Source organism: Callorhinus ursinus, unplaced genomic scaffold, assembly GCF_003265705.2.
Source record: "Callorhinus ursinus isolate GAN/ISIS: 27379988/994484 unplaced genomic scaffold, GSC_fseal_2.0 scaffold4, whole genome shotgun sequence".
Classification (NCBI taxonomy): domain Eukaryota; kingdom Metazoa; phylum Chordata; class Mammalia; order Carnivora; family Otariidae; genus Callorhinus; species Callorhinus ursinus.
The window spans coordinates 113058068-113070077 of NW_027397066.1; the positions used below are offsets into that span (position 1 = coordinate 113058068).

The 12010-nt window shown below is 39.5% G+C and overlaps 1 long non-coding RNA gene across 2 annotated transcripts in view; it reads right to left on the bottom strand.

Moving 5' to 3' along the window:
- Positions 1-654: 654 nt before the first annotated feature.
- The window catches only part of LOC141372504 (uncharacterized), a 32356-nt gene continuing 21000 nt past the window's right edge, over positions 655-12010 (bottom strand). For both annotated transcript variants that reach the window (XR_012377770.1, XR_012377769.1), the window contains exons 6-7: positions 5371-5468; positions 655-1137 (exon numbers count right to left, since the gene is read on the bottom strand). This is a non-coding gene — a long non-coding RNA (uncharacterized lncRNA). The remainder of the gene's footprint in view (positions 1138-5370; positions 5469-12010) is intronic.

Sequence of the window (12010 nt, forward strand, 5' to 3'; positions counted from 1 at the left end):
TTTCTGAATCTTTCACAAATCAGTTTAGAACATCTTAAATTTACACACACACACACACACACACATATGCTTAAATAGTTCCATTTTATTTTATTTATTGAAAGTAGCTTTCAAATATTATTGTGATTTTTTTTAAATTGAAGTACAGTTGACACACAATGTTACATTAGTTTCAAGGGGACAACATAGTGATTGGACAAGTCCATGTGCTATGCTGTGCTCACACAGCATACACTCCTATTACAATACCATTAACCATATTCCCTATGCCGTGCTTTTCATACCTGTGACTTATTCATTCCATAACTGGAATATTATGATTTTTAGTATCATATCATAATTAACTTTCAAGAATTATTTATTTCATGAAATGACTCCCTTTCCTTTTCATATGGCACTACTTTTTGGGGGGGAGGGTCAGAAGGGGAGTGAGAAAGAGAACCTGAGCATGGATTTCACAACCCTGAGATCGTGACCTGAGTCGGATGCTTAACCAACTGAACCCTATCTGACACTGTTTTTGTTCAATGGGAAGGAGCAGAGGGAGGAGAAGCAGATTCCCCACCGAGCAAGGAGCCCGATGTGAAGCAGGGCTCCATTCCAGGACTGGGATCATGACCTGAGCCAAAGGCAGATGCATACCTGACTGAGCCACCCAGGAGCCCCTATCATTCACTTTTCTTTTTTTTTTTCCAACTAACATCTTTTTTTTTTAAATGTATTTTTTCTTTGTTTTTTTTTTTAATTCAATTTGCCAACGTATAGTGCATCATTAGTTTCAGATGTAATGTTCAATAAATTACCAGTTGTGTATAACACCCAGTGCCCCATCATTCACTTTTAAAGTTACCTTGCACCTTCGCTTGAGCCTTGTTGGCGTTTTTTAACCAATTTTATGCAAGTCTTGCTGGCTTCTTCTTCTATAGTAGATGAAATCATATTTTAAATTCTGAAAAATTGCCATTGGTTCTTCCATTTCCAAGGCTTTTTGATATCGCTCATCTGTCATTTTCTCTTCCATTTTCATTATTTTTATGAGTTTTAAGTATTTTTATTTTTGACATGTTTTTAGTTGATTAATTAGGTAAGTGGAGATAACGAATTCTATTCCATGTCTTTTTCATGTTTCACTGGACTCTACAGAGGAAGTAGAGATTATCAAATATATTGTGTCCACATGACTTTTAATGTATTTCTTTGTATTATTTATTTTGCAATATGATCTTTCCTTTATTTTATACATTTGTACATTTGTGCATACAAGTGTGTGTGTCTGTGTGTGTGTGTGTTTCTCTTTGGAAAATTACAAGTTCGGTTTTTAGATAATCCAATGCTTAATTTTTTGCCTTTAAATTGATACCTTAAATCTTACCTTTTATTTATAATTTTGAAAGAATACCTATTAATGTCCTTTAATGAAAAAATGAGACAATCAGCTTATTTAAAATAACTTTCATGTCTCTTTCCCAGACTTGCACTTTGTTAATTTTATTCTTTTTTAAAAAATATTTTATTTATTTATTTATTTATTTATTTATTTATTTATTTATTTATTTAATTTGAGAGAGAGAGCACTGGGGAGAGGGGCAAGGGGAGAAGGAGGGAGAGAGAATCTCAAGCAGACTCCCTGCTGAGTGCGGAGCCCAACAGAAGGCTCAATCTCAAGACCCGGAGATCATGACCTGAGCCAACACCAAGAGTTGGAGGCTTAACTGACTGAGACACCCAGGCGCCCCTGTTAATTTTATTATTTTAACTAAAAGTTCAAACTCAATCTTTCTCTTCACTTTCTTGCTCTTTCTACATTGGTGATCGTCAACTATCTTTTTTATTTTTTTTTTATTTTATTTTATTTTTTTTTTAAAGATTTTATTTATTTATTTGAGAGAGAGAGAATGAGAGATAGAGAGCACGAGAAGGAAGGAGGTCAGAGGGAGAAGCAGACTTCCCGCTGAGCAGGGAGCCCGATGTGGGACTCGATCCCGGGACTCCAGGATCATGACCTGAGCCGAAGGCAGTCGCTTAACCAACTGAGCCACCCAGGCGCCCGTCAACTATCTTTTTTAAATTGTGGGTTATTTACCTGCCTTTGTAGGCAGAGTTTCTTTGTGATACATGCAGACAGTCTGAGCTCCAAATGATTAAAATTTAAAATCTGGAAAATTACTAATTTTTATACTTTTATACTTGTCATTCATACAGTTTCATAATTGTCCTAATCTGAGTGATTTTTCCATTTATTTGACAAGAATAACTTAGACGATATTGTGATTGATAAACTCATATGCATCATAAAGAGAAGGGGTCCCCAAAAAGAATGTGGTGTAGTTTCACAAATGTTATATATACTCACCGTGTTTAATAATGTACATTAATAAGAACATTTTCAAGATTTATAACATATGTAATCTATCAAGTAAACTACAGTGTGTCTGGGGTCCTCAAAACCAACTCAAAGGACTCAGCATATGGTCATACTTACACCTAAGATTCATTAGAATGAAATGGTAAAGAGCCAAATCAGCACAGGGAAAAGGTAGATGGGGCAAAGTGCAGAGGAAATTAAATGCTAGCTTCCAAGAGCCTTCTCCCAGTTGAGTCTGAAAAAAATGTGCTTATTTCTTCCAGCAAGAAGTAGTGACAATGTGTGTGAAATGTCCAGGGTTTTTACTTGGGACTGATCACATGGGCACTCTCTGTTTAGCACGTACCAAAAATCAAGACTCACAGAAGGAAAGCTCACATGCACCATACTCACCATAAAACCATATGATTTGCACAAACACTTCAAGCATATTTTAAGCATACTCTTATCTGTTCTACAAATAGTTGGAATCCTTCTGAAATCCTAGTTTCCATATGCCAGCCAAGGGCCAACTCAACAAGCAGGTCTTCCTAAGATTATCAGTCTTAAGGCTGCTTTGGTAATTTTTTTCAACACACAGTTTCACTAATTTGAATTTAATTCATTAGTGGATGAATTTTATCAAGATGTTTCATCAAAAGGAATAGGTATACCTGAAAACAAAACAAAACAAAAAAACAACAAAAAGGAATAGGTAAACCTGTACAGAACAATGCTTTGGAACACTGGCCCCAGAGTTCCAACTTCACAAGATAAAATCCATACTTTTTAGGTGATATTGGCCACCTAACCTAAACTCTGAGTTTCCTCACTTATGGAATGACGTTAATAATGGGCTCAATTGCTTTTTCTTTCATTTCTGTTTTTTTTCTTTTTTATTATATAAAATTATATATTATGTATATTATATATATTACGTAATATATATATATATATTTAATTTGAGTATAGTTGCCACAAATGTTACATTATTATCAGATGTACAACATAGTGATTCGACTTCTCTCTGTGTTATGCTGTGCTCACCATAAGTGTAGCTAACATTTATCACCATACAGTGCTCAGCACTACTATAATAGCATTGGTTATATTTCCTGTGCTGTACCTTTTATTCCCATGACTTTCTTTTTTGTTTGTTTGTTTTTACTGTACCTTGTCTATGAGCTAATAAAACCACAATATATCTGGGAATACCAAGAATATTTTTTTGTCTGAAGTACATTCTGCATTTTTAAGTCCACCTTGTATGTGTTTTAACCAACATTGTTTACTATATCTTTTTTTTTTAAAGATTTTATTTATTTATTTGAGAGAGAGAATGAGAGATAGAAAGCACGAGAGGGAAGAGGGTCAGAGGGAGAAGCAGACTCCCTGCTGAGCAGGAAGCCCGATGTGGGACTCGATCCCGGGACTCCAGGATCATGACCTGAGCCGAAGGCAGTCGCTTAACCAACTGAGCCACCCAGGCGCCCTACTATATCTTTTTTATAACTTTAATTTTCTTTTTGTAGTGTCTATGAACATGCTACTTCTCTATCTCTTATCCTTGTCTGAGGCCATGTCTCCCTAGACCTCTGACTGGCTCAGTATAATATAAGTTCAGGATGAGGAGAACAAGTGGGCTCCCCAGGCCTCCTTAATATAGATATTTTCCAAATTTCCCTATCACAACTGCCAAGACACCTATTCCAAGAGAATGTATCTGTGCTATTCTCAGTGTTTCTCCTGTTAATAATGATTACAACCTTCATCCCACCTTTCCAAACTACTGTGGCCTTAAAGTTCTCCTCAGCTGGACTAAACTGTAGGTAAGTTTCTGCTAGACTAGAGACACCTGACTTCCCTTTTCTTGGAGCATTTATTTTAGAAGACCTGCAATGGTAGGGGACCCTGGGTGGCTCAGTCAGTTCGGTGGCTGCCTTCGGCTCTGGTCATGATCCCGGAGTCCAGGGATCGAGTCCTGCACTGGGCTCCCTGCTCAGGGGGAGTCTGCTTCTCCCTCTGTTCCTCATCCCGTTCTTGTCCTCTCTCTCACTTCCTCTCTCTCTCAAATAAATAAAAAAATCTTAAAAAAAAAGAAAAGAAAACCTGCAATTATAAATTCTGTCTCTGCTCCTTTGATATGTAAATTTTCTCCCAGCCTCTTGCTAGTTTTACAACACAAAAATATCTTTTTCAAGGCACTGGGAGCTAGCCCTTTGAAATGTAATGATCAAGTCAGTGCCACCATCTACCAGTCTCTATGGGAGGGTAGGAACCTGACATCAGAGTACCAATTAATACTGATGTCATTGATCAACATCCCTCTTTAATATCCCCAGCACTTTTCTACTAGCTCACCCCAGCATTTGTTTCAATGCAGTTGAGTTCAATCACTCTCCTCTATTGGGGACATAATGTACAGCAAATGTCTAAAATAAAGTCTCCCTTGTCCATTTAACTCTGTCAGGTGCAATTTCTTTTTGATACCACTAGGAACTCTCCATCCGGTTTTGCCCTACAATAATTTCCCTCTGTTTTCTGTTTCACACCATTGGTCATTTTTGTATGTAACATATAATTCACTTAATCATAATGTTTATTGTTCATTGTTTGTTTACAACGTACTATATAATACAAGCTACTTTAAATGTTGGGATCTTTGCCTGTCTTTCTTTTTTTCCCCCTGATATATCCCAAGTGACAGAAGAGTACCTGGAACAAAGTAAGCAGTTAATATTTATTGTATTTAAAATATCCTTTTTAGTTTGAATTTTGGAATCTGAAATGCTTTCTAGTTTTGCTAAATCTAGCTTTACCTTTTTAAAATCATATTCATGTTTTCAGTTGGTTTCATAGAATTGAGTGGATAAGAAATGTCTTTAATACCAGTTATTAATACAAAGACTGTTATTATATTTTAAAACTAATTAACTTTTTAAATTAAAATGTACTTAAGATTTATCTAATTTACTTATTCATTCATTAAGCAACATTTATTACTTACTTTATGTAATAGTACTTACTCTAAATAAACATAGTTTCCATTGTTCCTTTAAAGTCTGTATAAAACGTGTGTAGAGAGTAAAGTCATTTATTCCTCTTCTTCTTTGAATCCATGTACCTAAATATTCAAAATAATCAGTAGGGTTATTCAAATTTGTTTAGGGTGATGATTTTTCATCCCCCCCTCATAACCGCCATTAACAAACCAATGCCCAGGTTGAGGGCCTACGGAATCCCAGCAGCTGAATACCCCTACAATTACACACTTCAGACAGGATGTCACCCCAGGAATGCTTCTCAGTTCCAGCCACAGGGGTGGTCATGCTTTAGTTCTACGTGGAAAACCATTATTTCTCTTAGTGATGTAGATACAGAATATCTACATTGTAATTAGTCTTTGTAGTACTAAAGTATGTTATGAATCAGAGAAATATTTTTTTATCATTAAATTTCATTTGAAGCTATTAAACTGATATAATCAGAGAGACTCTAGTATGCCTTGCTTTCTGGGTCACTTCAAAGGGTTAACAGGAGGTACCATGATGGATTTGGCATTTTCCTTGCAAAGCACATAAATGAGAATGGCACATCCCTGCTTATGGATCTATGTTGCCTCCCATGACTTACAGAAAAATTATTTAAATCCTTATATCTACTATCTATATCTATCTATCTATCTATCTATCTATCTATCTATCTATCTATCCCTTTAAAAACAAGGTTTTGCTTCTCAGTCTCATCCTCCCTAATTTTTGCAAAACACGATTCAAATAAAACTCCTTTTACTTCAGCCACACTCAGCTAGCTTCTTTATATTCCTCAAACATAACATATTACTTCTCCATATATTTGAAAACTGACTCTGTCGCCTAACATCTACTACTCCTTAAAGATATAATTCAAATATCAACTTATTAGTAGTCTTTTCTAGATCATTCTATTAATCCTGCCCACCTTTTCCAAAGTTCTTTAAAATACCATTTTTTAGCATCTGGTAAGTTTTATTATAATTGGAAGTGCATGTACATATTTTTTTAAGTCAAATCTTTAAGGGTAGATAGGATGACTATTATTTTAGAAATCTCTGAGGAGAGAAAGCTATATTTTTAGGATATAGAATAGTGCCTTGCCCATAGAAATCACTTTTAAAAAAGCATTTTTGGATGAAAAAAACAAATGAAGAGAACTATATTTATTCATTATTTGGTTTATAGTAAGTGATAATCAAGTAAATAGTTATGAATTACCCATTGAGATTTATTCCTACAAGTATAGTACATTAAGTTGTACTTGGACCTAAGTTACTGTAGTTGAACTTAGAGTTACCAATATTTGAAAAAAAGCCGAGAACAATATTAATGTATCTTCATCTCATTTTATTTTTTGAGCACTTTTGGCTATAAATGGTTGGGTATGCTATTTGCCAATATATCATTTGGAATGTGCTATAAATTGAATACAAATTGAATTTTGTCCCTACCCACTCCCTGCTCCCAATTTATATGTTGAAGGCTAATTCCCAGTGTGAGGGTATTTGGTGGCAGGACCTTTGGAAGGTGACTAGTTCATGTGGGTTGAACCCTCCTGAATGAGGTTAGTGCCCATGTAAAAGAGGACCCATAAAACTCCCTTATCCTTTCCACCATGTGAGGTGGCTCATTTGTCAGCTATCTGGCTGTATTGGAGGCAGATGCCAAAGCAACAATATAGGCACATGCAAGAGGAAACACAGTTTAAGACAATGATCCCCCAAATCAGTGACAATTTTTTCCACCAAGAGTCCTATGAGCCAAACCATTGATTTATTAAGTCTGCTAAGCTGGGGTTTGGATCATGTGGGCAAGGTATTCACTCGTGCCCTCATGTAATTTAATAAAGATGACACATTAGCAGATTCATCAGGTATGAACATACATTCTGTTTGGATAATATCACAGGTGCTGCTTGCAGGGCAGTAAATGTCCATGGCCATCCTATGTTGGAAGATAGCTTTCCTCACTGGAGACATTTCAGATCTCCAATCAGTCTTCAATCAGTCCAGTAAACACAGGTTTTGTTGGCTATTATTTAAGTCTTTCTGAGTGAACTAAGTAAGGTTTCTATGTGTGCTGTAATATCCTCCAGGCCTATAGAAGGGACAAAGATGGTGGCCAAATGATTGTGCCAGTGGATACAGAATGCGTCCCTCTGGCCTTCAGAAGAGGAAGGTTAGCAATTGTTGTTACCATGGGGTGGATTCTCCCCTGTGTCCAGGGAATACCCAGGGTATAGCAGCCTAATAACCCAGATGGAAGCCACAGTCAAAGATTTGTGCCACACAACCATTGGGTCCCATTGAGGAATGCTCAATAAATAGCTAGATGATGCAACACGTTGGTGCCAAACCAGTTGTTATTCTTTAATATGACAGAACAACAATGCAGTTCCGCTAATATCCATCCCATATTCCTAGTATAATTGGGTTGCTTTTGTTTACTATAATTTTTTGTTTCCAACTGCTCTAAACAAAAGATTCACAGCAGCCATACTTTCAGTTTTGAAGGGGAAAAACACTTTATTGATATTATAAAAGTCTAATAGAAACAGAAAGAAGAAAAGGGAAATCTGCACATAGACGAGGGCAATAGTAAGCAGTAAAGGAGAATAAGACAGAGTTACATCAAATCAGGTACCTGCAACATCCAACCTCATTAGCTGGGGAAGCCCTGTGGAGACAGCCAGGCTGGAGTTCGGATTGAGAGGCTTGGGAGGAGCGTCCTCCGCTCAGGTGAAACTTCCAACTGACCACCACCATAAGGACCATATTTATAGGGCAAATGACGGGGTCTGAATTTAAACAGTTGTTTGCCTATGTGCAGTTTGGAGCAGGCTGCCTTTCTATGTTATCATGTCTTTACATCTTCAAGGAGCCTGGGCTAGGTGTGCTTGCCTCCCCTCACAGATCCCATTCTGGGGGGCAGGCCCAGCCTGGAGCCAGAGGGGATGTAAGGCACGATTTGCAGCTCTTGGCATCCAGACCAGAAGGGCCAATTCTGACCTGGAGGCCAGCTAATGTCAACTAACCAGGCTCCCGAGGTCACTCATGTAGCACAAGTTTCACAAACAACATTTTTTAGCTTGCCTGAGTACATGCAGGTCAGGGTGGTCAGTCATGCAGGACAAATCACAGAAACCTCCATCCATACAATACACCAACATAGGGGTCCCTGGGTGCTCAAATGTCCACAACCCAGGGTAAGCCACATAAACCCATCCCAAGTCTGAACATAACCACCCATGGCTCTAATAGTGGTATTTTTAGGACCCTTCTGGTCAGCAGTCTGACAGACTGCCACTGTAGTCTGACTGACAGAAAAAGAATACCCATGCCCAGTGTCATTAATAGGGTGTGTCACACTGGAGCACCTCTTGATTCGACTCTTGATTTCAGCTCGGGTCATGACCTCATGGTCATGAGATGGAGCCCACACTCAGCATGGAGTCTGCTTGAGATTCTCTCTCTCTCTCTCTGTCCCTCCCCTCAGTCGGTCTCTCAAAATAAATATTGGCCATTCAGATGAATTAAGAGTGCTAATTCTACCTTGTTCTTCCCAAATGTACTGTTTTAGGACTTTCCAGTCCCCTCCATGGTTTGGCTATATACCCACCATGGCAATCTGATCAGCTGCCCATATGCCCAGAAATTGGATTGATTTCTTTGTCAGGCAACTGAGTGGACCCACTGTATAACAGTATTTCCATTGAGTGTCCATCCCATGTCTGAACACCACAAGAGCAGCAGAAGTCTAAGGCCGAAAAGACAAATATTTAGTAGGAACTTGTGTAGCAAGTTCTTCCGCTTTTAAAAGAATCATACTGTGTCCTGATCCTTAGATATTAATGTGGTTGCAGCTTTAGGAATTTGACGAGGTTGTACATACCATACATGTTTGCCAGGGGAGGGGGCTACTGAGAGCACTTCCAGACCAGGACCCTCATCTTCTACCCTCTTTCAGTGGTACTTGTTCCCATTTCAGATGTAATGCATTTCAATATGTCCAGCTTACAGCAGGACAAGGAGATCCTGGTGGAGATGAAGTAGTTTACCAGATGTATGAAGTAACTCACCCGTGCCAGTGGGACATCCCATTGCAATTTCCTTTCCCAGCTGTGATGGGGCTTGGTGTGCTCAGCAGCTTTCTCTTTACAGTCTTATGTGCCTCAGACGGGGGCCCCAGTCTGGCATATGGGGTGATAGGCCCTACTGGTTGATCATTCAAATGTATTAAATCCTGAGTCAGTACTTGAGTCCACCTGGCCAAGGTTTTACCTCTTAGTAATTTAATCTGCTTTAATATTCCATTTTTCCTTTATACCAATCCTGTTGCTTATGGGTTATAGAGGACAAGGAACCTCCATTCAGCGTCATGCTATTTTGCCCAGTCTTGTACATCATGACTTTTGAAATGTGACCTTCAATCACTATCTGTTTAATGAGGGTATCTATACATGGTACCACAGGCAGTGTCCACACAAACCAGGGAATATTTGGAACCCTCACTCAGTGGGAAAGGCCCCATATAATCAATAGGCCAATCCCTCACCAGTTGGAAACTCCAGGGGGTGGCCTCAGAATCCCTTGGCAGATGCCTTGGATATTGTTTAAAACACACAGGGCATGCTGTTATTCCATTAACCAAGTCACTGTATTTCAAGGGCAATCAAGCATTCTTGGCAATTTGCCATCTCACCCAAACACTGCAATGGCCACTCTTCCTATGCATTCAATTTGCCATGGCTACAGAAGGTCCCGTTGCTAGGGCTTGTACCCGAGCCAGGGCATCAGCTTCCTGATTATCAGGGGTTGTCAGTGCCTCATGAGCCAGGACATAGAAAACAGAGAGGACTACCTCACACTAGCCCCCAAATGTCTTTCACGTATCCTGACTCCACAAAGACCTACCAGTTCCAGTTGGCATTTTTCCTCAGCACTGGTTTGATTATTCTAACCCAGAGCTGAAATTCACTGATAAAAGTTTGCAATATGACCTTATGGGATATCAATATGATCTCTGTATTGAGATGATAAAAACCTCACATTCTCGATGGGGAGAATGCCATATAGGCAAGGTCTAAATGACTTTCCTCACCATAACTATTTGCCTTCCATAACCATCGATGATGCTGAGAGGGTCAGGAAACTTCTGAGGGTTACTGTATGTTAGAGTACATTTGACTCCAGTATCCACCAGAGCCATCACCTTTTGTTTGTTCCTGGAGGACCAGTAAATAGTGAGCTCAACATGAGACCTCCAGTCTTGGCTTGCATCCCATGGCTGCAGTGTGGGAGGCACCACCCTAAATAAGACTATGTCTGTAAGGCCCACGTAGAAGTAGGCAGGGCATCAGGGATGATAAGGGCAGATGGGACAGGGCTGAACTGTCCTTTGGGTATTAAGGTTTTCCATAGGCCAGCCAACTTAGTGTTGGCTTGTTGGTATATCCATTCAGGAGGAGTCCTGGCAGCAATTAGGTCAGACCACATTTGTCTCTGGGTTACTTTTACCAGACACTTTATAGCAGATTCGGATAGCTTCTTGGTTTTCCAAACCCCCTCTCTATCTCTCTCCCAGATCAGCAATGGATTGTCCAATACCATAAAAGTCTTATCCTACAACTGGGCTCAGCATGGATATCAGGGTACCATACCAAGTGCTGGAGTAGACTAGAGTATCTTAACTTTATTCCTGTAGTGAATGAACCAGGGCTTTCAAAGATACGGGTGCACGTAGCCTGTCTCATTCTCAGTTCCCTACGGATGTGTTGTACCTCTTCTATAATATGTGAGGGTCCGACATGCCCAGGGAGAATCTGACATTGGACCAAGCCTCCCTGCAGGCTAGAATAATCCATTCAATAGGGGAGAAAATACCTTGAAATCCTGAGAGCCATGCAGTCACTGCCAAAGGGCAGAGTGTGGGGTGATGTTGCTTATCTTCTCTGCCTCCTGCCTGGTCAGGGAAATGTCATTGCCCCCCGTAGCCCATAATCACACTAACTATGCTGGGATACTTTCCCTGGACTTTTGCTGTAACTTGGCAGCTCCATCAATAAGCTCAGCAGGAGTGTATTCTCTCTTCATGAATGCTTCCTGAATACACTGGCTGGGGTGGTTGTTGTTGTGCTTTTGCTTTCCTTTGTCTTAGGGTCATATGGCACAGTGTTTGGTCCATTTTCTAATCAATCACCATAACATTCTCCTCTTCATCCTCATCACTGGCCCAGAAATTCCACCTTTTAGCAACCTAATCAGGCTTTGTCACACATGTTTGAACCTTAACCTACCAACTGCAAGATAAGATCTCTAACTTATCCTGCTGTCCCACCTGAGAAGCTAGCTTCGAAGCCAAGACAAGTAGTAGTGGACAACTGCGTGTCCTTCTCTAACCTAAACTCTTCCAACTTTCTGAGTAGAGTTTCAACTTCTAGTTGGGCATCAGAATCTAGCTGAATTGCCTGCCCACCATAGACGCCAGCCCGCCGTGGCAGCCCTTCATTTCTTTTCTTTGCCATAGTGTGTTATGCACAGTTCCTCAAATATTAGACCAACGGGCGTTTTCAGAATGTCCCCATACTCACACAGTGGTCCACAAGCATCTAACACATGAGCCACCTTTCCCT